This window comes from Leptinotarsa decemlineata, unplaced genomic scaffold (assembly GCF_025532065.1).
Source record: "Leptinotarsa decemlineata unplaced genomic scaffold, Ldec_3_MD MMD2_tig00078422_RagTag_RagTag, whole genome shotgun sequence".
NCBI lineage: Eukaryota > Metazoa > Arthropoda > Insecta > Coleoptera > Chrysomelidae > Leptinotarsa > Leptinotarsa decemlineata.
In genome coordinates, this window is record NW_027412747.1 from 7121144 (window position 1) to 7145577 (window position 24434).

Consider the following 24434-nt stretch of genomic DNA (forward strand, 5'->3'; position numbering starts at 1 on the left):
TTTTTTTGAACAAACGGTGGAGCTATAGATGTATGGGCCGTCGGTCTATCAATCTGGCAATCAAATATATGCGGAATTACGTCTGGTTTCAATATAATTTTTCCCACTTTCATAATTTTGATATACATGTAATTTTCTAAGTCTGTTTCAACCTAAAATCAGAGTAGTGCTCAGAGTAAACTATTTTTTTTTATTAATCATTATCATTCATACTTACTTACATTAAAATGATTTTCGCAACAGAAATGCGTCCCTTTGGCAGATACAAAGTCGGCCCTCCGCATAGCGCGCTGCCATAACTTTCGTAACAGTGAATAAAAATTTTGTATGGTGCAGTTACCGAAGAATATCTGCATTTAGGATCGATGCAATACTTATAACATAATTTTTTATCATTATTCATATTCACGCAGTTGACACACTGTAGTAAACAACACACAACTTGCTTTCTACGGCTTTAGCACACGTATTTCGCTTACCCGCCAGCACTCCCTTGTCGCCGAGTTGACTGATGTGACGTCAAGCTTGACCACGTCCCGTTTCGGTGAACGCCACATTCAACAATTAATTTGAGGAAGAAGATAAAGAGTGAAAATTCAGATTTTTTTGTAGATGTACTACTTGAGACATTAACTTTCAAATTATGTAATAAAAAAAATTTGTTAAATGAGCCCATTCAGCGTTCACCATTTATTACTTAAAACAAGTGTTCAAAATGATATTCTCCTGATTCGTACAGTAATAGAGACTTCGAATCATCTGAAATACTCTCTTAGTAATATTTCGATATTCAGAAATAATGCATTGACATGAATTCCATAGTGATGATTGACGTAAATTGTAGTAATCACATGACCCCATTAGAATGTAACGAACCGGAACCGGGACTTTGTGTGGACAGGTAAAATTTTAGTATGTTATGTCAAAACTTCAATTGGATTAAATTATTATTCTGGAAAACTGTGTGCTTCTTGGCAGTAAACAGAATGACAGCGAAATCATATTTTCAATTCGGTCTTGTATTGGTGGATGAAATTACTTATCTGTGATGTACTTCTGAACTTCATGGATAGGTTCGACGACAACTTTCTTTTTTATCAACTCAACTGATGATAACTTTATCTTTTCTGAATTCGCTCATATATAAGAGCGACATCAGGATTTTTCATCATAAATCTCAATGCATGAGATAAATTGGAACGTAAAAAAAAACAAGTTGAGTCTGTGGTATGAATAGGAATAATGGCAGAATGATGTTTATCTAGGGAACTGGGGAGCTGGGTTCGAATCCCGGTTGGGTCACATTTTGCAATTCATTTTTTCTAGCATATATGTCAGTATTCCGCAAATTTGATTTTCCACATTTATATCACAGACGCTAACTTCTCTTGTTTTCCTTTTGATTAATTTCATGCTCTGCGATTTAGGTTACAATATTTTGATAATACTCACATATAGAAAGAATATTTATTATATGAGCGTTTGTGCAATAAAATAACAAATTTATCTTTAGATGCATGAAGTTTGATTGTTTACTTTCACTAGTTCGGACTTCCATTGTCTACTATATAAAATGATTTGAAATCCCTGAAACAAGTAAAAAAGAATAATTAAAAAAGAATAGTTGAAAATAACAATTATATTAAGCAACAATAAACCTGAAATGCAATGATAGTGAAATAATCTACAAGTAAAAATATAATAATTGAATAAATAAAAATTAAAGGAATGCAAAAAGAAAATAATAAAAAATAAAAAAGTGTAGAGATTCCAAGTCACGTTAGTTCACGACGTTTCGATTGTTGGTATCTACAATCGTCTTCGGGTGATGACTGGACTGATTCCTCCGAGAGATGACTATTTTATAGGTCGTTGAAATACTTTCACTTTCTCTACTTTCCATTTTCCGCTTCACTGATTCCGTGAGAGATGACCGATTTGGCGGGAGTTGGTCATTTTCCGTTTGATGATGGGTTTTCATATGTTTCGTATATCTACGCTGGCCTGGCTGAATACGTTGTTGGACAACATGTATGCGGCTTCCTGAAATTTTCTCCTGAACCAATGTTCCTCTCTGTGCAAGATATCAGCTTGGGACCACTCGATGTTGTGTTGATGGGTCCAAACATGGTCTGCTATTCCTGATTTGCTGGTTTCTCCTCGCTGTGTGTGCTTCTTGTGCTCGGCAATGCGAACATTCAATGGCCTCTTAGTTTCACCAATATACGATTTTCCGCACTCACAGGGTATCCGGTAAATGCAACTCTTGGAATCGCAGTCCGCGTTTGGGGGCCTGGTTTTCGTGAGGCTGCTACGGATAGTGTTACCGGATCTGAAACAGGTTCTGATGTTGTACTTGGAACCAATTCTTCTTATCCTCTCCGATAATCATCTGATGTAGGGAAGTGCAAGCACTGGTTGTGACGGCTTCTCTTCCTTGCGAGGCTCCTGCTGTCTTTTAGCCAAAGTCTTTTCTACCATCGCTTTGGAGTATCCATTCCGCTGAAGATCATTTTTGATGATGTCTAGTTCCTTCTCGAGACCTTCCTTTGTATTACAGAGCCCAAAAGCACGGTCTAATAGAGTCTTGATGATTCCTCTTTTTGTCGATTGATGGTGGTTGGATTCGTGGTTCAGATACTGTCCCGTATGAGTGGGTTTTCGGTATACAGATGTTTCCCACTTAGTGTCGGTCCTCTTCACCAAAACGTCTAAGAATGGCAATTCATTGTGGATTTCCTTCTCCATTGTGAAAGTGATGGAAGGTCTCACGCTGTTGATGTGTTTCAGAAAGGCGTCTAGTTCAGTATTCCCATGATTCCATATTATGAAGGTGTATCTCAACCAGACTCGAGGTTTCTTGTGGGCTTCTTCAATGGCCAGAGTGGTCAGAGGGTCAGAGTGGTTGTTTACTCTCCACACTGAGACCAAGAAAGACTGAATTTAAGATACCATTCGAGTGTCATTGTGTTTCGTGATTCTCATGTCGTAGGTGGTAAATTCGCCTGTTGGAGCATAGAAGAGCTGGATTCAATTTGCCGTCAAATCAGTTTTTTTACATATATTTCATACCACAAATGTAATCTTTTTCATTTATAGAGTGGCTAACTTCTCCTATACTCACTATTCCCAGTGACAAACTATCACGGCCAGAGTCATGCTTGGAAGAAAAAATATCTGGGCTGGGAGGCCGTGATCGAAAGGGAAAAACGTTATATTTTGGAGTCTCAGCTACGACTGATTTCGAGACTACGGGGGACAAAATTTATATGAAAGTTTCATCTCCAACTTCGAAATATAACTTTCGTTCTAACTCAAACATTAATGTGTAGCAATATTTGATCTGAGTTGAAAATTATCAAAAAGGATCACTGAATACTTTTTTTCTGCACTGTGACACACTCAAGAGAACAACCAACTTGTATTTTAGTCATTTTTGGAAGCACATATTTGATTTTTGGTACGACAATGGGCCTCACATTCAACGATACTTAGTACAAGTGACAGCCTTTAATCCAGCCTACTGCTAAACGGAAAAATTTTTGATATTTCGCTTCGCGTTGATGATATCGAAATTTATTTGAAAAAGTTGCTTAGAAATCGATTTTGACCCTACATAACGAATTTCAACGAAAACATTGAAAAATTAAATTGTTTTTTTTTTCGTAATTCTTATATTCCGATTTTCAATTAATGGTTATAAATAAGCTGCGAGAATAATGAATTCGTTTCATTTTGTAGGAACGAGAATGAAAAACCTAATATTTATTTCATTGATTTTCATTTTTATATCATTTCTGTAGCTTCTTATTCGGAACGATTAATTGTAAATCAAATTTTGGGTTGAAATTCAGTTCATAGAGTCGAAAACGATTTCCAAGCAACTTTTTCGACTAACGCGAGGCAAAATACCGAAAATTTGCCCTTTTCGCCGGTTCGCAGTAGGTTAGGTTCGAAGCTGTCACTTTTGCTAAGTATTGCGAAAAGTGCGGCCCATGAAGGTCTAGGTCTGTCTCAAAAATCCCACCTCTGCCTCAAAAAATTAATAAAATACAGGAATGTATTCATCTTTAGTCTGTCACACTGTATAACTAACTATACTATATAATTTATACCTTCGACCAGATTCACAACTCACTACCTCAATTCAAATCGCAGTTGAGTAAATTCAGGTTTAAATTGGTAGGGGTATATTCATAATTCACTATCCTGATTCACGTTTGAATTGAAAGGGGTTTATTTATAGAAGAGATTGATTTCTGATGACATGAGTAGATTTAACTCATTTTTCACATGGAGTCGTAATTTTATGAATCAATTGATTGCTCCATCTCAAGATAGTATCTAGATTGGTACTGAAAAGGCCATAATACAAGTGTTTCACTCCGAGAATTTCTTTCTTCAAAATATGTTTTCAAACGGTAACTTTGGAATATCCTTCATGAATAAATCTCATTTTGTAAATATCATAAAGAACGTATTATGTTCGACTAGCGGTAAAATGATTATGTATACCTATTGTAATTATTATTTCACATTTCTGTAAACAAATATTACAAGAGATGGAAGAAGCAACGAATATTCGAATACCCGTGACTACGGTTCCTTATAGCAGCAATTATTGTTTTTAATGAGTTTGACGTTCGAAATATTGATTCTTGATGTCCCCCAATCCATTGCCCTTAAGAATAGAATAAAGACATTTCACGTTTTCTCTTCGTTAGCGAGTTTTCTGCAAACAAGTAGTGTTTCTATTTAGTAGCAATTCCTTTGAAAAACATGATTTTTCGGTATTATTCATTCACTGAATCAGTGAGAAACTTCATACATTTTGCCAGGATGATTTGAGTATATACAGAACAATATGATGACTGAAAAAATTCATGAATTTCATTTCTACTGTTTGAATATAATGAAGTTCGCTATGGTCATATATTATATGCCGCTGTAAATTGAAAGAATATTCAACAGTTTTCATTTCTCTACTAAATATTCATGTCAATTAGTGGTAGGATTCTGAAAACTCGTGGTTTATATTTCTTTAAATTGATGGATCATCATGAGAAATAAAACTTTCTATGTTTCTTTACCACTAGTATTTGTAACTACTGTTGTTACTGCAGTTTTTTTTTACAAGAACTTCTTCAAACGAATACAATAAACTGAAAATAATTGTTGATATCAGCCCTCATATATCCAGACATTACTGTAACTTAATTGAGTGCCTGCATTTTGTCAATCCGTGATAATGTGGGTATGCTAATTTGAGAACCGGTGAATAAACTAGATCGATTTGATCATTCAGCAGGTTACATCCGCGATGCTTATGCTTATGAAATTTCCGAAGATTCAAAATTATTGAGTTACCAACCCTTGCACGCATAGTGCGAAATTTCCGCAGCGTTTAGATTCGGAAACTTGTGATTGCATTCCAAGGAATGATTTGAAAATGTCGGAACATTTCTACCTAGTCTGAAGAATCTTCCATGTTCATCATACTTTTTTTAGTAATTTCGACCATATTGTCCCACATAAACATTATTACACTCTGAATACTTGAGCTTATAAACACGATATTTCTCCATCTTCTTCACCTTATCTTCATCATTGAATAAAAAATCAAATGGCATGTGGTCTTGATGCCACTTCCATATCATTTTTTCTGGAAAACTCTAACATATTTTTGTAGGAAAACAGAGACAATTGCGGGTTAGAAAAAAACCATGTTGAGATGACATACAGACCACATACCATGTTATCTAATTTCCTTTGTAATGTCAAAGATCAGGTGAACAAGATGAAGAAAGTGTCCTGAGTGTAATAGTGTTTATATGGGATAATGTGGCAGAAATTTCCCAAAACGGTTTGCTGAACATGAAAGTTCTTTCAGACAAGGTAAAAATGATTCTACATTTTCAAACCATTCCATTGAATGCAACCACTACAATTTCCCGAATCAAAATCATAGGAAAATTTTGCATTGTGCAAGCAAAAGTTGAAAAATCATTCATTTGGAATCTTCAGAAATTCATTAGCATTCGCATTGCGGATGTAACCCTGCTAAATGATCAAATTGATCTAGTTTACTCAGCGGTTTTCAAAGTAGCGTACCCACACTATCACAGGTAAACAAAATTCATCTACTCAATAACGTTAAGTACCTCTGTTATTACCTACACTGTTTTTTAGATATATAGCAGCTAATGTATATGTATTCGTTTGAAAATGTTCTAAGTTGACAATTTCATGGGCATTAACATTCTTCGATTCTTGAAGTGAAGAGAACGATGCTGTAACGCTGGAGCTGGCTGTTGGGATTATTCTTTCAGCAATGGCCTTTTTATAGGAAATAGATTGATCGATGTAACCCTCAGCTACTGTTGTAGACTTGCATCCTCCGTGCTTCTTGATATCCGTTATATTTGCTCCTGATTCTGCTAGCAAAGAAGCAGAAGACCTTCTGAAATAGTGATATGTTTATTCTTTTGGTTGTGAGAGGTTAAGAAACTCAGCAACGGTAGGGGGATTTTCCCAAACGTGTTAATATCAAATGGATTGGCACTGGTATCTATAATTTGAGTATTTCAGAAAAAAACGTTGATGGTTGATAACATAAGGGCGTAATGCAACGTGTTTATTGAAATAGTCAATGATTTTTTCAACAATGCAAAAAGAAAGACATATTTTCGTTTTTGCATTAGAAATTTGAATAATCAATTATTCATCCATTAATTTATTTCATTCTATTGATAAATGACACAGCTATTCACGCCATATATATTCCGAAAATAGTATCAACTTTTATCAAATATTCTCCTCATTCATAAACCTCTGGACTTGTTCAAACGTAAGTGTTTATGATTTTATTGGGTCTATAACTTGTATTTTTCGCTTTAAGGATGCTATTACTTTGAAATATTTGCTTGTATTAACACCATTTTCAACGAGCGCACTCGACTTCATCATTGACAACTTGCACCACAAAGTTGACGAGTTCCATATCATATGGCTACATCAGTTGAGAAAATTTGAATATGCGATGTCGTACTGGTGAGCGGATTTTTTTTTAACAATTCAATTGAAGCTCTTGTTGCAGCCTCTTCAATATCGTTAGGAACACATAAATCCTCACTATTGTTCTCCATTAAACACTAGCAAGAACTTTAGATGTGACTTTGAATAAAACGCGTGAGCTGCAAACAATACTGTTTGTTGGTAACCAGGTGATTCGGCGTCATTATGAAAACAAGACAGTTGAACAAAACATTTTGTATGATTTTTGTGTTGAAAGTAAGTATTATTTTGTTCGTGAAATTGCTCAGCTCCCTACGCTCGTTTCGCAAATTTTTGAAATAACAAAATAAAACCTTACTTTCAAGACTCATATCATAAATAGCGGTTTTGTACAACTGTCATTGAAAGTGACATTTTTAATGGTTTTCAAGAGTATTAAAAGATGATGTTTAAAAAGTAGCGTGATAAAAAGATTTTCAACACAAGTATTGAAAGTATTTTAACACGAGTTTCATATTTTTGATTTCCCTTCTAGATAGGCTGAATAGACGGTTTCGCTGAAATTTTTTTCGACGTTTTCAAGTGTTAGCCAGCTAAGAAGATTAGAATATGCGATGTCGTACTGCTGAGCCGATTTTTTTGGTAACAATTCAATTGAAGCTCATTTGGCAGCCTCTTCAATATCGTCAGGAACACACAATTCCTCAATACTGTTCTTCATTATGCAAGACAGGAAACACCAGCAAGAACTTTAGATGTGATTTAAAATAAAACGCGTGAGCTGTAAACAATACTGTTTGTTGGTAACCAGCTGATTCAGCGTCACCTGACACGGCCACTTCATAGCAAATGCGGTAACATGAAAATAGTTAACTGGCAAGAGATATCAAGATGTGTTTTTATAAAAATATTGAATTCATTTCTTTTATTATGAAAACAAGATAGTTGTACAAAAAATTTTGTATGATTTTAGTGTTGAAAGTTATTATTATACGCTTGTTTCGCAAATTTTTAAACTCACAAAATGAAACCTTACTTTTAACACTCATAACATAAATAGCTATTTTGTACAACTGTCATTGAAAGTGACATTTTTAATGATTGTCAATAGTAGTAAGAGATGATGTTTGCAAAGTAGCGTGTTGAAAATATTTTCAACACTAGTATTAAAAGTTCTTTCAACACGAGTTCCATATTTTTTATTTCCCTTCTAGATAGGCTAAGTAGACGGTTTCGCTGCAATTTTTTTTCGACGTTTTTGCGTTTACACTAGCTTTGAAGATTAGAATATGCGATGTCGTCCTGCTGAGCAGTCTTTTTTTTTAACAATTCAATTATAGCTCATTTGGCAACCTATTCAATATCATCAGGAACACACAATTCCTCACTATGGTTCTTCATTATGCGAAACATAAACACCAGCAAGAACTTTAGATGTGACTTTAAATAAAATGCGTGAGCTATAAACAATACTGCTTCTTGGTAACCAGGTGATTCGGCATCACCTGATACGGCCACTTCACAGCAAATGCGATAACATGAAAATAGTTAGCTGACAAGAGATGTCAAAATGTGTTTTCATAGGAATAACACGTTGAAAGGAAAGACCTTGTTAGACCTTAGCTCGCACAAGTTCAAACTTCAGAGGGTTATGGTTCATAGAGGTGCGACAGCTAGTTATCGGAAAAAGAGATTTCAAACAGATTTTATTTAAACAGAAATATTAAATTTATCTATTTTATTATGAAAACAGTACAGTTTTACAAAAAAATTTGTAAGATATTTGTGTTAAAAGTAAGTATAACTTTATTCGTGAAATTGCTCAACTCGCTACGCACGTTTCGCAAACTTTTTCACTCGCAAAATAAAACCTTACTTTTAACACTCATATAAAAAATAGCTATTTTTATTTTTCATGTTAATATTTCTCTCTTTTCAGAAATAGATTCAGTGAATTATGTTTATTTGCAGACGCTCAATCAGGAACTCACTTCCTAGGTTAAAGCGTTGGTGGTGCAACATCATCAACAAATACCTTCACTGAGATAAACATCATTTACATTAATTTATCGGGCATTGCGTCCTGAGTGACTTCAAGATACTGAGAAATGCTTCTCAGGTGATTCAGCGATACAATTAGTATCATGAACTGATTTATATCGTCTGCGATGGAGTGGAATACTATAATTATGTGTTTTCGTTTGGCTCGAACTCCATTCGATACGGAGCGCATCTCATTGATATTCATAATTGCCGACGCGTTGATGAAGTTTGCCGTTCAGTGGCAACTTCGATTCAGATTGAATAATTTATTGTATGGTAATGTACGACAAGAGGAATCGACTCCAATGGAACATTGCTTCAAGCAGAATATCTTCGAATCGATTTTAGGATAACTACTTTATACCTTGAGGGTTCACTGCGATAACTGTGAAAACGTCAAAGTGCCACCGCTCAAAAAGCGACTTCAGAGTTGAAGTACCGAGAAAAAAAAAGTTGATTATGTAGCTAGAACAAAATAATACTGGAAAAAATATTTTCAAAACATGCTTTTATTGTCGCGTACCTACTTCTGTACTAGAAACAGATTTGCTCATAATAGATAATTGAAGAACATAGATCTTTATTTGACTACTATATTTACATTTATAGATGGTTATTTTCAACAAGTTCAGTAAGTACCTACTGGTATAGTTCAAGTGAACGATACAGTGCAACCTACCCTCCAACAGCTCCCCTTTAATAATATAGTAAGAGAGCTAACTAATTTCGTTATTCAATAATCATTTCTGACAATGAAAATATATATAATAATATATATAAAGAATATTTCGTTTTTATAGGTGAGTGAGAAAGTAGGGATTCAAATAGTGATTATTGAAAATACTTCTGAATACTACTTACTCACATATAGATATACAATCGATCGCTTCAAAAATACTTCACTAACTTTCTTCGAAAGCTTCTGATAATTCCTTTTCCATATTCTCTATTTCACTATCACTGTCGTTGTTTGAATCAATAATGAATTGATTTCCACCATTAACATGGAAGTATACAATCTCCATATAGTCTCCTTTAACTAAAATTACTCTTTCATTTCAATTTTCCACAAATCAACTCGATGGGATTGAAAACACATAAATAGGGAGGAAGTCTCAGTATGGTGTGTCCATACTTACTTTTCAGCAATACTCTCGAGAGCATATACTTTTTCAAATGGTTTTTATCTGTAAAACTTCCAGCAGTTGGTTTTCGGTTAGGTAATCTTCGAAATACAAATTGTTATCTATTAAAAAACTTTGCATTTCATCTTTTTTCGAGTTTGTATTCGGTACTTTGATGAGCTGTCGCGAATGATAGGAAGCGTTGTCAAGAACTATTACACTATTTGCATCCAAATTTGGAATCAATGTGTTTTCAAATCATTTCTCGAAAATATTAGCTTCCATGTTCTTATGATACTCAACATTGCAGACCTCTAGTTTTTTTCCACATAATTCCAAAGAATTCGGAACTCATCCTTTACTTTCTCCGCAATGCACAATGATTAGTCGCGATCCTTTGTTTGCAGGTTTGTTAGGCGTACACATTCTCGAACCATCAGTCCATACTCCCGTAACTGTGTCGTGTCATACCAAAATTCGTCCAAATAGAAAATTCCCCGTTCTTGTCTATATTTAGTTATTTGCTTTGAGTATTTGTTAGGCAATTCCACTGTTCTTCTGTTTTCCATAACTGCTTGACGTTTGTTCATTATGTTATATCTAAATCCTAGTTATTTTATCCAATTCTGAAGAGTTTTGTCACAGCAGCTCATGATATGAGCAGAAGTATTCAATGTCTTCCTTATGATTTGAGATTCAGTATAGAGTTTGTTCTCATGTTTCACAATTCCCAATTTAAAACCCAAAAATATAAAATTCACAGTTAAAAATTCACAATTGAAAATTCACATTTGAATTCGCAATATAAAGTTCACAATTGATATCAACAGTTAAAAGTATCACCTAATGACTGGGTGTGAGTATTTCTGTGTCAACAACACAGTGAGTAGAGATGTAGTTATCAATTGAATAAAAGCAGTGAGCAAGAAGATAGGATTTCATGCATATTTTGTATTTAATAAAGTAGAGTGATTTCACTACCAGTAGTGGTTTATTGTAAAGGTTCACATCGAACAAATTTTGTTTCGTGATGGATAATTTATAATGGTACGGTCTTAACTGAATAGATGACTTAGTTTCATGATTGTGAACAACTGAATTCGTCTGGTAGTTTTCTTTATTGAAAGCAATTTCGACTAGTGTTTTGTAGATATAAATACGTGGTATTGGTAAGATCCTCTATTTAATGAATAGAGGCTGACAATGATCACGGTAGACGCTTCCCTCCTTCAATCTGATTACCTTTTTTTGTAGCCGGAAAACTCCAATTGAGTATGATGAGTTTTCCCAAAGAACAGTGCCATACTTCAGATGCGAGTGAAATAATGAGTGATATGATATCAACATACTGGTGTGGCTGAGTATATTTTTTAAATGTCTAAGTGAAAATAATTGTGAAGACTGTTTTTAACACAACTGGTCAACATGTGCATTCTACTTGAGTTTATCATCAAGACCTACTCACAATAGATTCACTGAAGCTTCAGAAGAAATCCTATTGTGAGTGGAGATGGTAATTCAGCGTCTAGCTGATTCAATTCTAGGTCATTCGTAGAGATCCTTAGGTTTGCTTTTTCTAGGGCATCATCTGTGAGATTATTTAGAGTATGTTCATTGACACTGATGATAATTTATTCATTTATTGATCTATTCATTTGCCCAAACAGACCACAAAGTTTTAACCACGAGGAGGCTCTTATTAAATACAAAATAGCAGATATACGGTTGGGTCTCTGAGGGTTATTTGGTATTCCAGAGAGTCAAGTAATGTCGTCAACTTGGATGGATGGATGTAGTCTGTGATATTGAGAACCACTGTGGCATTGCCTTTGTCTGCTGGAAGGACGGCTATATCTAGGTTGTTGTTCAGTTTTTTGAGGGATTGTGTCTCAGCTGGGGTATCATTGGATTTCGGAATTTTTGCTCTTCTTAATGTGGTGGCGGTGTCTTGACGTGCTTCTTCAGCTAGGTTTTCAGGTAGGTGAGCAATGGCCGATTCTGTTTGGGTAATAATGGTTCCGATGGGAATGGATCTGGGAGTTATGGAGAAGTTGAAGCCTTTAGACAGGATGTTGAGAGTATTATCATCCAATGGGGTATTGGAGAAGTTGTGGACGGGGGATCGAATGCGACTGGCATCCGATCCAATACAAAGATCCATCCAACGACAACAAACACAAACCCACACACAAACGAGTTACCTGAGGAACAGACAAACCAGACAAAAGCTTTTCTTCCCTACATCCATGGAGTTACTGACAAAGTGAGCCGAATTCTGAAGAAACATAATGTTAGAGACAGTATTCACAGCCAACAACCAGCCAACTATTTCTAATGTTTTTGACGGAAAAGGGAACAGCCAAGATCTGATCTTTTTTTGAACATTTCGTATGAGTTGATCGTTTTGAGTTCGAGCGGTAGCTCATTAAAAAGTTTTGTTCCCAAAAAAGTATAACATTTCTGCCCTTTAGTTTTTTTTGGTTATGGGTATCACAGCGTTGACGATTTATGTCTATACTGTCTCAAGAAGATTGCAAAAACAAATATTTGACTTACATTCATTATCGTCGTTTCGTCGTTTCGAGAGTGGTCCGGTGTTCTTCTAACTAACACACACACACATATATATGTATATATATATATATATATATATATATATATATATATATATATATATATATATATATATATATATATCTATATATATATATATATATATATATATATATATATATATATATACAGGGTGTCCCTAGACTTCCTCTTTTCCTTTCGGGAATGTATAGATGGGGTCAAAATATCACCAGTACTTCATATAACTTTTTTCCTAAAAGTCTTCGTAACCAAGTTACGGGCCCTCGAAGTTACAAAATGAAAAATGTTTTTCTTTAATAACTTTTCAAGTGAATATTCAAAATCATCCAAATTTTGATAATTGACTAAACAAATGAATTCCGTCGATGAGATTTCATGCAGGAGTCAGTTGTTTTGCTACAAAGTCAGGAACGGACTCCCCCGATGGTCCACACCCCAAAACTTTGAAATGACAGATAATTTTCAATATTTTTCAACAAATTAAGGTTACTTGGACAATTTTATGAATAAAAGTACTCGTGTGGAAAGTCGATCGGAGCAACGATTCTTGATAAAAATGTAGTTCTACTCGACGACATCAAACCCGCTCGTCCACCATTATTTGAAATGAATAATTATCAAAGCAGAAATAATAATGATAACGTTAATTCAACAACATTTATAACAGGAATAATACAAAGTATGCTAAAATGAAGTCGTAAACAAAAAGTACAGTATCTATATGGAAGTTTAAGTCACAATTGTGATAGCAGATATTTTTTCAAAAGAAATATCAAGTTCTGTAGATTCGTGGTGTTTTTAAACTAACAAGCTACTCTACTATGAAATATCGAATTCATTCCATATTTTGTATGTACATAATACGTGTGGAATAATCACGTTTCGTGTTGATCAGTTATCTGAATCTCATGAAACTCAACATTCGAATGTTTCAAATTCTTCTTCACAGCTAAACTGTTGAGGAGTTTCACTGATAATTATAATTTTATGGAAGAAATTCTTTAACACGAATCTAAATTTAGCTGAAAAAACGCACATCGGAAAAAATATTTACTATATTAATAAAAAGCAAACGAATGAACTACAAAAACGGCTGCACATGATCAGGTGAAAACTATCCAGGGAATAATTATGTTCCATTTTTTTTGTCACAGATGTTGACAAAAAAACCTTTTAGAAAGTTTTGATAAAAAATGAGAAACTGGAATGCGATTTTGTTTTGTTGAGTGGTGCGTTGTCATATGACTATCATTGTATTGTCAATATTCTATAGGATATTTTGAATTTTTTTGATATGGCCGAACAGTTTACATTCAATGAATATGCAGATATGCATGTATTTTATGGACGAGCATTTTGTAATGCTGCAGAAGCTCGTCGTCTGTATTCCGAGCATTTTCCCAATCGAACGGTACCGTCAAGAGAAACATTCGAGACTGTCGATCGCAGCTTGAGGGAGACAGGTATGTAATAATTGATAATTAATTTGAGCACGTTGTTTTATTTCGATATTATTGTAGGTACAGTTTTGCCAAAACGAGGTGGTGAGGGCGCTCCTAGGACTGTACGTACCGTTGTATTGGAGGAAAATATTTTGGAAGCCGTCGCTGATGATCCTTCAATGAGCATCAGAAATCTATCAGAACATCCAAGTCCACTATTCATAGAATAATTAGGGAACAACTGCTCCACCCATTTCACATCCAGAAGGTATATGCCATGACACCTCAAGATTTTCCAGCACGACTGGAATATGCCAATTGGTTCATGGATAGGCAAAGAGAGGATATGACTTTTATTAATCGAGTTTTATTCACTGATGAAGCAGGTTTCAGTAGAGATGGAGTTATCAACTCTCATAATCTCCATATATGGGCCGAAGAAAATCCCCATGGGATATTGCAAACCAAACATCAACGGAAATTCAACGTGAATGTTTGGGCTGGTGTCATAGGAAACCATCTTATAGGACCATTCGTTCTACAGGATCGATTGAATGGAGAACGTTATTTGGAGTTCATTCAGAACGATTTGAATGGACTTTTGGAACATGTTCCATTGCAAACCCAAAGAGATATGTGGTTTATGCATGATGCTCCTTCTCATTTTAGTTTGATTGTGCGTGACCATCTGAACCATATTTTCCATAATAGGTGGATTGGTAGAGGTGGGCCATATTCATGGCCATCGCGGTCTCCGGATTTAAATCCATTGGATTTCTTTCTGTGGGGGCATCTAAAAAGCCTTGTTTACGCTACACCTATTCACACAAGAGATGCATTGTTGAATAGAATAACATTACATTGTGAAGCCATACGAAACGACCCTGGAATGCTATTTCAAGTACAGAGAGGGTGTCTTCGCAGACTAAGAAAATGTATAGAGAGAGAAGGTGGTCATATCGAGCAGTTTCTGTAGCGGATTTTTCATTTCTGTTTGCTCTTGAGGCTCTTGAGTTTCGTTAGTTAAACGTGTTTGCATTATAAAAATTCGTTATGAACATTTTACCTATCATTTCCATTTTCCTCAAAAACTAATATTTTCGAATAATGGTAGACATCTCAGGATAAATGTTGTTGAATTAACGTTATCATTATTATTTCTGCTTTGATAATTATTCATTTCAAATAATGGTGGACGAGCGGGTTTGATGTCGTCGAGTGAAACTACATTTTTATCAAGACTCGTTGCTCCGATCGACTTTCCACACGAGTACTTTTATTCATAAAATTGTCCAAGTAACCTTAATTTGTTGAAAAATATTGAAAAATATCTGTCATTTCAAAGTTTTGGGGAGTGGACCATCGGGGGTAGTCCGTTCCTGACTTTGTAGCAAAACAACTGACTCCTGCATGAAAGCTCATCAAAGGAATTCATTTGTTTAGTCAATTACCAAACTTTGGATGATTTTGAATATTCACTTGAAAAGTTATCAAAGAAAAACATTTTTCATTTTGTAACTTCGAGGGCCCGTTACTTGGTAACGAAGGATTTTAGGAAAAAAAGTTATATGAAGTACTGGTGATATTTTGACCCCGTCTATACATTCCCGAGAAGAAAAGAGGAAGTCCAGGGACACCCTGTATATATATATATATATATATATATATATATATATATATATATATATATATAATATAAAATATATATATAGAGATAGATATTATCGAGTGTGTATGATACAAAAAATTAAGAATGAAATAATTCGTGGACACAACACTCAAAAAAAAAGGGGGACAAACCGCGGACACGTGTTTCTGGCTATTGGCCTCATCAGCGCGGTGCAGCCAAGTGTAAAGATGGGCAACACTTGTTTGCCGAAATCAGGAAACAATACATATGCACGGAGTCAACAACAGAAGCCAACCGCACATTTGTGGTTCCAGTTAGAAGACCTAGAATTCCCAGGCTACATCTAACATGACCACGTAGGCAGCTATAGCTACCTGCGTGACTTCCGGGTCCAGGATATAAATACAGATAGAGATTTTATCGAGTGTGTATGATACAAATCAAGAATGAAATAATTCGTGGACACAACACTCAAAAAAAAAAGGGGGACAAACCGCGGACACGTGTTTCTGGCTATTGGCCTCATCAGCGCGGTGCAGCCAAGTGTAAAGGAAACAACACACGCGGACACGTGTCCGCGGTTTGTCCCCCTTTTTTTTTGAGTGTTGTGTCCACGAATTATTTCATTCTTGATTTGTATCATACACACTCGATAAAATCTCTATCTATATTTATATCCTGGACCCGGAAGTCACGCAGGTAGCTATAGCTGCCTACGTGGTTATGTTAGATGTAGCCTAGGAATTCTAGGTCTTCTAACTAGAACCACAAAAGTGCGGTTGGCTTCTGTTTTTGACTCCGTGCATATGTGTTGTTTCCTGATTTCGGCAAACAAGTGTTGCCCATCTTTACACTTGGCTGCACCGCGCTGATGAGGCCAATAGCCAGAAACACGTGTCCGCGGTTTGTCCCCCCTTTTTTTGAGTGTTGTGTCCACGAATTATTTCATTCTTGATTTGTATCTTACACACTCGATAAAATCTCTATCTGTATTTATATCCTGGACCCGGAAGTCACGCAGGTAGCTATAGCTGCCTACGTGGTCATGTTAGATGTAGCCTGGGAATTCTAGGTCTTCTAACTGGAACCACAAATGTGCGGTTGGCTTCTGTTGTTGACTCCGTGCATATGTGTTGTTTCCTGATTTCGGCAAACAAGTGTTGCCCATCTTTACACTTGGCTGCACCGCGCTGATGAGTGAAGACATCATCAGTTCCAACATTCCCACTGAGAGAAAGAAACCTCTCATTCCAAGAGAAAAATTTTTTCGTCCACCCCGCTTGTATGGTCTTCCAAATATACACAAACAAAACATCCCCCTATCTTTCCATCGTGAGCACATCTGGTTCAATTGAATGAATTGGGAATATACAGGGTGTTTTATGAGAACCTACATTTTTGAAGTAAATTTAAAATATGATTTTCTATTATTTTTATTAGAATTAATTAACGAAAAAACAATACTAGTTCTCCAGTTTATTCCAACTCGTATATTCAATAATGAAGAAGTCAGAATTAGTGCCGAGTTTGGTCACACTGTATATGAATAGAAACTACTGCTTTGTTTGAACCGATGGTATTTGAATCATCTGAAGGAATATTTCGTTCAGGCCACTCTCAAATCCCTACACTGAAGGTTAATGGAGTCACACCTATCAGAAAACAACTACTCCCCTGTCTAATATCACTAAGGACGTTGGATTATATCCGACAGGTTTCAGTGCAGGAATCTTCACTGCAGTTATTCCTCCATATGCTGTTGGCGATAGATTCTCAATTATTGGAATACACTTGCAGACCAATTACGAGCTGATCAAGGAGTACTTCTAACAAACAACAGGGATATAGCCAATTAATTCAACGATAATTTCGTAGATATTGTAAAGAAATTGGCAAATAAAATAGTCAAAAATAGTAACCTCGTTTTTCATCCAAACATTTTACCGAACTCTTTTGTCTTAAGCCCAACTGATAAAAATGAAGTAAGCGCTTTAATCTGCGACCTTAAAAAACAAAAAGGCGGTAGGGAAAGACGAAAACAAAGAAGAACTGCTAAAATTAATATCATATTATATAATACTAGATCCTTTAGTTTTTATTATTGATAAATGTATATTACTTGGTGTGTGGCCCGACTCATTCAAAACTGCAGTAGTGACTCCTATCCATAAAAAGGGGATAAAACTGAAATTACAGACTATAAACCAATTTTGCTTATCACTCATCTGTCAAAAATTTTGGAAAAATCTCAAAAGAAAAGAATAAACTAATTCATAACCAAATACGAGATGATTTCTGATGGACAATTTGGCTTCAACGAAAAAACTTCAACCGAAGATGCAATTCTTGAACTGACAGAATTGATACATAAATCCTTGGAGGAAGGAAAACCTTCTTTATGTCTATTTATAGACCAAACGAAGGCTTTCGATACTGTCGATCATCAACTACTCCTACAAACTTTAGAAAATAATGGTATAAGAGGGAACTGCCAAACGCTTTTTGAAAGCTATCTCCGAAATAGAATGCAAGTTGTGCGAATTGCAGATACATCTAGCAACTAAAAACAAATAGAATGTGGAGTCCCACAAGGTACGGTACTGGGTCCTCTGCTTTTCAATTTATATCTAAATGAATTATTCAATTTGGACAGCGTTGGGAAAATAGTTGGATACGCAGACGATACTGCGATATTCTATGAGGCAGACACTTGGCTTGATTTGAAAAAGAACGTAGAAACAGATTTCCACTTGCTCAAAAAATGGTTTGACCAAAGGCTCCTGACAGTGAATCTGGAAAAAACCAATTTTCTTTCTTTTAATTTCAATATATCCAATGATTGTTCATTTCAAACTCTTGATGTCGGCGAACAAGAAAAAACAATAAAATTAGATTCCCTGAGAGAAATCAAATACTTGGGCGTCTACATAGAAACTTAAGGTGGGACTCTCATATAAAATATACAATAAAAAACCTGCAAACAATGCTTCACAACTTCCGTTCCATGAAAAATTACTTACTTCACAAAGAACTTAATCAATTATATAGTTTCCTAGTAGAGAACCATTTGAGATATGGTATAACAGCATGGGGATCAGCTCTGCGTGTACACCTCAATTGATTAGAGGTATTAAAAAGGAGATTCATGAAGTTGATCATGTCTAGAAATTCACGTTTCTCGTCAGATCTCCTGTATAAAGAGTGTGAAGTTATGGATATGAGACAATTATATTACTATTGTACAAACGTGAAGTATCATTTCCGCAAAAATAAAGCAACATCACGAAACCACGACTATAACACACGACATCGCGACCAACTAACCTATTCTACTGTTAAAAAGTCAATTTCACAAAGAGCATATTCTTTCATGGCAACTAAATTATATAACACCGTACCTCACGAAATAAAAAATCATCGACTTTATGTTGATAATAGACACTACCTTGCACTGACGAGTGACCAAACAGCCCGAAACCGGTCTGCAAGTGTGTTCCAATACTTGAAAATCTATTGCGACAGTTGTATCGCCAACAGCATATATGCAGGAATGACTTCAGTGAAGAATCCTGCACTGACACTTGTCGGATATAATCCAACGCCCTTCGTGGTATTAGCCAGGGTAGTAGTTATTCGAATACATCGATTCAAAACATCTCATGGTTCAATCACTACAACGTATCCAAAATACATTAACATAATAACCCGCCATCACCGAATGTTATCCTCATATCCTAACGAAACCTTCGTTTTCTATTACCACAAACGCGGATGTAAAAATATTCAATAGCTATTGGATTCCACCTGACACCGATTTTGAAGGTGGTTGAGATTCCATCTAGCTTGCTCATAAGAAATGCATAGAACATACAACTCCGACTGGAGCCCATTGAAATGAAATCGATACCCTATATGGGGTCACATGTCGGCTGTAATTGGGACAGTGATGAAGCGAAACTATTTCTGGAATATATTGGACTTTTGAGTGGATGTTTCTTTTGTAACATTTGGAAAACATTTCAGTTCTGAAAAAAAAATTGTCATTACCTCCGGGTTATACACAACTGAATTTTGTATACACGAAGTACATTTTGCTCTTTATTGAAACATTCATTTTGTATAATGAGAATCCTCAAAAATGGTGTTGAATATGGTACTGAAAAAACGCAGAAATGACAATTCAAAATAACACTTGGAAGTCCATTCTTGCTGTAAAAATGTTCAATATCGCTTTCCCAAATATTGCCATTCATGCTGAGAATATTTACATAAAGCGTTAGATACAGGGTGGTCCATTAATGTGAGGAGGTACAATATCTTGTCTATAATGACGAGCAACTTTGTTGCTCATTTGAAAGATATTCTGAAATATACAGGGTGTTTAATTGAAGGGAGGCAATACAAATCATAATATCTTTGAAATGGACCCCCAGCTTAACAGAATGTTTAACATGAGGAGATATTCCTTTATTTTTGAAAAGTTGTAGCGTTTTTAAGATATTGCTGAAAGGAAAAAAAGTTTCGGAAAAACAGACCACCGTAAATTCCATAATAAAAACTTCATGAATAGAATTCAAGCAAAAATATTTAAGACATGCAGTATCAAGAGTGAGATGAAATGTCGATATGAACTGAAAATTACATTTCTCAAACTGGATATTTTATACAGAGGTATCAACTTGACAAACTTCAAATTGGTTTTTTCATACGAAAACCAGTTATTTTATCATTTTGATGTGATTTATAGCCAGTCTTCAAGTATGCCCACTGACTACAAGTGAAGTTTTTTTCCCTCATAAGAGGAATTGGGCAAATTTCGGATATGCAGTTGGTTAACTCGTTCACAGGCAGATGGGGCGACGACAAATCTGTTGTTTGTTTTCCTCTTCAGTCTAGTTTGAGGAATGATACTCTGAAGGAATTCGATTTTCAATTGTCGAAAATCATCGTCTTTATGTTGATAATAGACACTATCTTCCACTGACGAGTGGCCAAACAGCCCGAAACCGGTCTGCAAGTGTGTCCCTATAATTCAAAATCTATTTCATCAATTTTATCGCCAACAGCATATGCAGGAAAAACTTCAGAGAAGAAGCCTACACTGTCACCTGTCGGATATAATTCAACGCCCTTCGTGGTATCAGCCAGGGGATTAGTTTCTGCTTTTCGTGAGTTGAAATAATTTCATCAGTTTCTCCTGCCTCTAATGATCGCATCAAAAACATTTCTCTGACAAATTCACAATCGAACAACCCAAAGCAAAAAACACCGAAACTATGAACATGAGCTATGAATATTAGTGGAGTTTTTTCCCAACACCAAATCGTTATTGTTAACACCTCACCTCAGAGGTGTTACCACCTAACTCCTCAGAGTTGTTGAAAATAACGATTTGGTGTTGGGAAAAAACTCCAGTAATATTCATTACTACACCAAAGGTTCCAAACAGTGCATCACAAGAACATAAGCTATGTTTGAAATTAAATTTTTTTTATTGGCTATTTAACATTCGAGCATTAACATCATTGGTAGAAATTCTTTCCAATTAGACAACATTGCTACAATGAGCTCGACTACTTGAATAATATAAAATTGAATTTATTGTTCCAGAAATAGAGTATATGATTACGTAAGGATTAGAAAAAATATTATTATGTAAATATGAAACATCCTGAATTGACTCAATAAAAATGAATTGAGAACTGAAATATAATTCAAGAGTGATATCAGGTCTCTATGAAAAAAATACGTATTTTTTTAGCTACTATAGAATCTTCCAGCAGGAACATCCGAACTTTGACAGTTGTCATTTATTCAGTCTATGTTGCCAAAGCACCATGGATTGTTATAGCATTCAATAACACGCGCGAATATCAAAATTGTTCAATCAAAATTGGTGTTCTGATTGGGCAACGTACCGCACGCTTTGCCCATATCACGGTCGTCATAATTGTTCTATCTAGAGAAAGTTTTGCAATTTGGTTAATAACTTTGAGTCCACTAGTTCAGTAAACGATCGTCCAACAGCCGTACGTCGACGAAATGCAAGTTCTGCCGAAAACATAGCCGTTGTCTGTGAGAGTGTGCAGGATAATCTGAGACAGTCGATTTCACGTCGCTCACAAGAACTTGGCCTTTCTCAGACCACAACTTGGTCTGTATCCGTACGAAATTCAATTTACACAAGAACTGAAGGTAAACGACCATAGACAACGACGTGTGTTCGCTGAATGGGCTCTGCAGCAGTTGGAAATATTTTTATCAAAAAATCATCTTAAGCGATGAGGCCAATTTCTGGATGAATGGATACGTGAACAAACAAAATTTTCGAACTTGGGACAATACCAATCCATTTGAGATCCAAGAGCGTCCAATGCATTCCGGAAAAGGTACTTTTTGGTATGAATTTTGGGCTGGCGGCGGCGTCATTGGTCCTTTATTCCTTTGAGAACGACGTTGGCCAGGTCATCACTGTCAACGGCAAGCACTGTAGGTCGTCAGTTTCGTCCTATACGTTAGTAACGTTAGTTACAAATAAAAGTGGTAAAAAACATAGAAAGTTTCACGTAGTAAGGGCTACATCCCTCAATTTTTTTTTCCAATTTGAAGTTAGGAAATGCTTGTTGAAAGACTCTATACTTGAGAGCAGTCTGACCTATTCAATTCTCCTCCCGAAAATCCTGCAGCCTCACGGGCCTTATTGTCTTTTTCTCCCATCTTTTTCATGACACCCATTCCAAGAAGACTGTTCTCATCTCTATTTCCTACAGCTCCTCTGCTGTATGTGTGCCATATTCTGGACATTATTTTTCGATGTTTTACTGTTTCGCCAACAGCTCGAGTCTCCGTTGTTCAGCCGTATTTTGTTCAGGATTCCTCTGAATTGATAGTCTTCAATGAGTAACTTTTTGATTGCTCTGAGTCTGCTTTGTTGAATCAGTTCTTGAGTTCTTTTTTCGGACAGTTTTCTCATAAAGGTTTTTCCGTGTGTTCTCCTGGATGTTTTTTCAGTACTCTCAATGTTTCATAGACCCAGTTTTCGATCTGGTTCCGCACCAAAATTTCAGTAACACCATATCTGGTTTAGGGCCTATATACGGTGTTGATGATACGTGTCTGGCACACTGATCAACTTTTCCGTTGCCTGCGATTTCTGAGTGTCCTGGCACCCAGTTTACTGTAAATCTATTCCTGCCCGCCAGTTTTCTGAATTCTTCACGGAATTACCAGATCAGTTTCGATATCATTTTTGGGTTCATCAGCAACCTGGTTGTCTGATCCGCCCATTTCGTTGAGGCCCCTAATTGATATTTCCGTAAGATTGATGTGTACTAACCCAGTAGGAAATATTTTTTCCCGTACAGTAAATTCAAGCTCTTTTTACACGTTCGGTACAAGGATGAAATGAGGCCAGAAAAATATATATGGGAAAAATAAGTAGATGCTACTTTAGTTTGATGATAATAAAAAAATAATAACAGATTTGAAAAAAAAATAGAAAGCTGGAAGTCTGTGATGTTCCTAAAATGTACAGCAAATTCTTGCAGACCCAGACTAATTAACATCCAGAACATTCCGAAATCATCAAATAAATACAGTCAAATCGAATTGAGACCAAATGCAAGAATATTTTTTCCTGACGAAAAGAATCATAATTTTTTCAACTTACTTCCCACGCAGGTTCAACATTGAATCCGATTTCTCATTAAGAGACTGGGATTTGAAAGAATTTTCGACGTTGCTTCCTAAAGATAGCCGAGCTGATCAATTACTCCAATTCGCGAAAACAAAAATCTGCATCATTATTTTAAATTGTTGGGAGAATCGCTCATTAGTGAAGATTCGTTATTTTCCAAGATGATGCACGATTCGATAATGGGAACTGAGTGATTGATCGAGAGTTTCACATTTTGGCTTGAAGCATCCAACAACGATGATCATCTAGAGTATTGGTCTTTGAATAAAAATGTTCGTTGGAAATAAAATTTTCAACAAATTAATGGTTGATGAACTGCTCAGTTGGCAAACTGAACACATGATTGATTGTTCGTAACTATAGGACTTTTACGGGTCAGACAATATACGCCTGCAAGCGTAATGAGGACAGAATTGATTTTTTTTATTATTGATTTGGCCGTTACTTGAAGATCAATAGTGATTTCATAAAGTACACCTCACGATTCGATCTTCATAAACTTTATATTCATAAAATTAATCACGACATCCTCAAATTATGATTACCTAGACTCTAGAGCATATTATATCAATTCTTCATTGATGATACAATGTCGGTTTTTAGGAAAACAACTTCAGTGATGGTAATCTATATAAATCCAATTGGTAATTCAGTAAAATGTTTGGATTTTTAAGTTTATTAATTTCCATTGCTTCCGAATAATTCAAGACTTTATTTTCGATGTGAAAATTTCAAAATCTCCGTTGAAGATACGATTTTCTTCTAAAAAATGATTTGAATATGTTGAACTTGTTGAGCTTTGTAAATGAGAAAACTATTGTCTGAGGTCTTATTATTTAACATACGATTCCTAGCAAGTTAAAAGGTGCTTAAACATTATTTGATCAGAA

General features: G+C 35.5%; 1 protein-coding gene across 6 annotated transcripts in view; it reads right to left on the reverse strand.

Annotated features, from left to right (window-relative positions):
* nolo (ADAMTS-like no long nerve cord) overlaps positions 1-24434 on the reverse strand; it is an 875808-nt gene that overhangs the window by 367705 nt on the left and 483669 nt on the right. The gene's annotated exons all lie outside the window — the stretch shown is intronic.